This window comes from Triticum dicoccoides, chromosome 2A, assembly GCF_002162155.2.
Source record: "Triticum dicoccoides isolate Atlit2015 ecotype Zavitan chromosome 2A, WEW_v2.0, whole genome shotgun sequence".
Classification (NCBI taxonomy): Eukaryota; Viridiplantae; Streptophyta; class Magnoliopsida; order Poales; family Poaceae; genus Triticum; species Triticum dicoccoides.
In genome coordinates this window covers 729,529,266-729,534,817 of record NC_041382.1, presented here as the reverse complement: position 1 = coordinate 729,534,817, position 5,552 = coordinate 729,529,266, and positions in this window count along the sequence as shown.

Here is a 5,552-nt window from a genome sequence, read left to right as displayed (position 1 = left end):
AACCAACTCTAAATCGGCCAAAATCACGAGTGAAACTGGCTACCAAGTATTTCCTTCTGTGTATTCTTGTAGACTTTGACAGAGTAGAGAGGCAGTGAAGGCAACGAGAGATATTCGAGAGAGTGTATGCGCAGCCGCGGTTGCGCGTATATAAAGAAGAGGAGCACTGTATTGTCGGCAGAACGAGGTAGACTCACCTACCACAACCTCGGATTCCAGCATCACGGTGTCTCATCACACGCAGCAACTACAACGCTCTCGGGTGTCGGCAAGAAGCGGAAATCATGCAGGCGGGAATCTGATTTCAAATTACAAAGCATCAGTGTCAGCTGCACAAAGCAAAACAATGCGGAAATCACGCGCTGCAGCAGCAATTTCCGGGCAAAAGCAGGATCACATTTCCCGTCGCCAAAATTAGCGCCGTCAGGTCGCTGTCATAGGAATCAGCGCCGTCAGGGGTCAGGGGCTGTCGGGCCGCATGCAGCGCTGCCGCCTCACCCGGTGGCGGCCGGGCCCGCGCCTCGCGTTCCGTGCATATGTTGTTGTCGGCCTGGGCGCGGCATTGGCAGCAGTGTCCGCCTCACCCAGTGGCGGCGTGGCCCACCTGGCCTCGCCCGTTATGTCGCGATTGCTGCGCTGTGTCGAATCCGTTATACCGTGCGTGGCCGCCTCCTGCTGTGGCGGCCGGGCCCGCCGCCTCCTGGTGTGGCGGCAGGTGACACGTGTCGCCTGCCGTGCCTGCATCGCAGCCCGTTGATGAGCGCCCCCATTGGCTTTGTTTCAAATCCGGCTATATATCTGCTAACTCACGTGACCAATATATGTTTCATCTGCTAACTCATTAACTTGTTCTGTTGCGATGGGGCTGGTCAGATAATCATAGCAAAATTTATCCTTTCTTAAGAAACTACAAATTTCAGCAACAGTATTTAAAAAAAGATGGAAGTTTCAAATAATATACAACAGCAATATTTTGTTGTATTTGAAAATTCAAATATGACAGTAGTTCTAATTTAAAATACATCCATCATTGATCATTCAAAATATTCAAATACAACACTAGTTCTAATTTAAATATTACAATTCAACTAAGTTTCAAATAAAATAGTTCAAACTTGAATTCAAGTCGCACTTATGTTCTAGTTGTCCCTTTTAGCGGCCCACGGATGCTCAATCAAATTTTCTTTGAGCTGCTCGTGAGTTGCTCAATATCGATTTTGTTGATGCATTTAAACAAACTCATCAAACGTGGCTGGATTCTGATGTGAGAGTTGAATAGGATCACCCATTTCTCAAACTTCAAACCTCCGCAACATTTCCACCCTCATCCTCTACTATCAAGTTGTGCATGATACTACCAAATGTCATCAGCTCCTACAAGGTCTCCGGATCTTATTGTTTAGCAGGTCATGATCAACTGCAAAATAGGCCTGGAGCACTCCAAATGCCCTCTCCATGTATTTTCTAGCTCCTTTTTGACAAACCGAGATTATTTTCTCACGAACTGACTCAGAGGTAGTTTTTAAGAAGATAGCCCACGGAGGATAGATACCATCAAGCAGATACTATCGCATGTTGGACTGATGCCCATTGACATTATAGTTGCAAGGAGGAGTTTTTCCTTCAGTCAACCTAGCAAACAATGGAGACCATTGCAGCAGATATCATTCTGAGACCGGGATGCCAAAGAAAGCCTGCTAAATCCAGAGGTCTTGCATGCAACTGCTTCAAGAATTGGGATTCTTCACATGGCCCTGAATTCCCTTGTACAAGTTTTGGGCAGTTCTTCCATCTCCAACGAATGCCATCAAGAGATCCGAGCAAACCTGGCCACTCTCTTGCGTCGGACAAATGGTGTGCCGACCGGCTGCAATGTTGGAGGTTGTGGAGGTTCGGGAAGGGGGGGCTTCCAGGATGGTATAGCGGTGGCACTGGTGAGGGGGGAAAATGATGTTGAGAAAGAGGGAAGGATGGAGACGCGGGATTCAAGCGGGGTTTTGGGTGGGGCAGGGGTGTCAGTCCTACGTGGCGACGGTCCATACTCCCACGAAGACCCCCCCCCCCTAGTTTCCTTCTGATATGCGGGAAAACGAACAAGCAGACTGGTTTGCAGACACATGCGGGACAAAGTTGGATAGCAAACTCAGTCTGGACAGCATGGTCCGGACGTTTACCTTCGATTTAAGAGTCTGCTTTGGAGATACCTAAAGTCCTCTAAGATAGATTTTATAAACATATTCCAATATAAATTACCGGTCGAAGTTATATTTCAAAGACAATGTTGATATTCAAGATGACCACTATTATATGACACCTTGGTCTATGTGACTCAACCTCAAAATTTTGGCCATAAGCCACAGTCCATCATACTACTTGTTGATGTCGCCTATTGGTTGTGTGCATGATCTTCGGTTGTGAAGGCCAGAGGAGATATTCTCTTCCATTATGTAAGAAATTGTGGTCACATCCACCTCTAAGCAAAGGGTTATGCTCCAGCTCGTCCAATGCGTCATCGCGTCGCTCCACTCTACTACAGGCATATAGCCTTCGCCCTTCCTTCCAATCGCCGGAAAAGAAACAATTCATCTCCATCATGTTAATTTTCCTCCCGACAATCATGAACTACTCAACTCATTTCCGCAAATGGTTTTGCGAGTGGTTGGCATCCATTGCTCAATTATCAGTTCTTCAGCCATTTTGTTCTGAACAACCCTTGTTGGGTGTGATTGGACAATGCATGATTTGCGAGAAGGTGCAATTTTTCATGATGATGAAAGTCATTAACTAGCTTCTTGTTTGACAACAATTTCATAATGATTTAAGCCTGCGCTCATATCCATATTCTCCTCGGGTATTCACTTCGGTGCCTGGGCTCACATGAACCTGGTGAGTAGTAAAATCACAAAAAAAAAATTCCAAAAATCTAGATTTCTTTTGCAAGAAAGATGTGCATGTGCGTGCAAAATTTGATAAAGTTTGGACATTCTAGTTGCGTGCGGCAAAAAATACTAAATCATGCATGAACAGTGTTATTTTTAAATGTTTCTCACGTACCCAATTTTTTTCCCACGAGCACCTCAAATGTTCAAAATTCACAAACTTTTATACGGGCATCACACATTTGTGCATCTTACATCACAAAAAAAATGAATTTTTTGAATTTTTTTTTCTCTCCTGCCCTTTATTACTTTTTTATGAGCCGCCACAGCACAGAAAGGTCCTCTTCTCCGACATCGGCATTAGTTTCTGTGGGAACGGAACAAAGATTTATGCGTGTTTCACCGCAGAGATTTACATGATTTGATTTGATTTTATGCGTGTTTGTATATATAAGCTAAGGTGCCATACGGTACCGCGTCTGCCTCACGTATGTGACTCAGGCAGCCGCCTCCACCCAGCTAGGGTTCCTCTGCCTTTCACTAGCGTCGGCGCCGTTCCGCCCCGTGGCCTTAGGGTCATGGGAGCGCGGCGGATCCCGGCCTTTGCCTGTAGAAGGGCTTCGTTTTTAGACGTGTCTTCAAGATTTGTTAGGGTTTGTGTCTAACTTGGGAAGGCGAGACGGCGGCGGCTCCCTGAAGATGGAATAAGGTTCTTCCCGCCTAGCCCCATTGCGGTGGTGCGTTTAGCATCATCGATGGGCGTGTGGAGGTGTGTCTCCGGCGAATCTGTCCTTGATGGATTTGCTCAGATCTGTTCGTCGTTCGTCTACGTTCATGTGTTTTCAGGTTAGATCCTTTCGATCTATGCTACTCTTCATCGACGACAGTTGTTGTTTTTGGTGCGCTGGTCCTATGGGGCCTTAGTACGACGACTTCGCGACTGTCTATTACAACAAGGTTTAATTTGTTTAGGAGTGATGGAGGGGTGATGACGGCGGCGCGCCTTCGGCTCGCTTCAATGCTTGTAGTTGTCGCTAGATGGTCTACGGATCTGAATGTAATTTTTATTAATTATGGTGCTCGTTGTACCGTCATGATTGAAAATGAATAGATTAGACGTCAAAAAAATGCCACCAAAACTAGAGCTTATTGTGCTTCACCTAGATGCTTTACGTGTCAAGTAGCGACGGCAATTGCGCAGTTGAGATCATCGTCATTTGTTTACATAATTAATCAGCTTACGCACGTAGTGGGTGGCCCGTGAGTAAGTCCAAATGATGACTCCATGCAATACATGCATGCCCATGCTTGTCGTGCTGGTGTTGCATGTGGGTGGCTCTGCAACACAACCATATAGTACAGCTACAGCTACATTTGAATACGACTTTCATCGCAAAAATAATGATAAAAATTTGCATACGACTTGAAAGGCAGTTTGATGATACCCTACCACCTTCACTTTCAGGTGAGCTGGGTAGCATACATGCATGCATGTTGCAACGTTCGAGCAGCTAGAAGCTTGGGCAGTGTAGTCCGAAGAACATGGGTTTGTTTCACAAAAAAAAAGAACATGGGTTTGTGAGTGACGCGCTAATCATCACAAGACAGCAGCAGTACTTGATTGTCACGGACTCACGGTTACTACAAGCAAGGCAGTTGATACTGTAGCGCTCTCGTTTTCAGACGACCTATGTACGCTACGTACATACATACATATACGTATCGATCTAGCTAGCTAGCTAGAAACTTGGGCAATCTGATCCGGAGGAAGAAGATGCGCATGGTGACAGTGCACGGGGCGGCACCAGTCATGAGAAGGAGCAAGGAGCAGTGCTTGTCCTTGACAGTCACGGCTAGTACAACAACTATTTTTTTTGTAAAGAAATTCAGAGAGCTTTATTTAGTAAACGCATTCTTAGGACAATCAGCCAGAAGGCTGGACACCAAGAAGCTATGAGTCTCGTCAAGCAACTATCGGCCACATTAAATGTGCAAACACGCTTAGCACACAAGTGAGCCGAAAGGTTAGCTGGCCTTTTTACATGAAGAATAGCAAAAGAGGGAAAACGAAGACTAAGCTCTCCAATCTCTAAAAATAAAGGAGCCACAATCGAACGAGAATTGTGACGAGTGCTCCAGAGTGTCACCAACTCCAAGCAGTCAACTTTCATTATCACCTGCGAGAATCCCCGAAGAGATGCGAACCGAACCCCATCTCGCAGAGATAGTCCTTCCATGATCAAAGGATCGGAGATCCCTACATATGGCTTGCACCAGGCATCAAGTAGAGCCGTAGGAGAACGAGCAATACCTCCCGCTCCTCCTCTACCCTCCGCCGGATTGAGAGCGCCATCGGTTGTGATTTTTACAAAACCATCATCAGGGGGCCGCCACCCAAAACCCGGCAAGACCAGCGTGTCTTTGCGCGGCAAGTGAAGGAGTGCAATGACTAGTACAACAACTAGGCACCGGGAAGGACCGATGCCAATGCGTGCATACGAATGTACATACAGTATACTATCGGTATACTGTATTGCACTAGACGCACGCGATCTTTGCGCACATGCACTGCGAGTAGAAGTTGGGTTGGAACAGTCGATGAGTCAAGGGACGCCACCGTCGTCGCCCCCGCCGAGGAGAATCGCGCATGTGCGACCCTACGCTTTGCTGAGG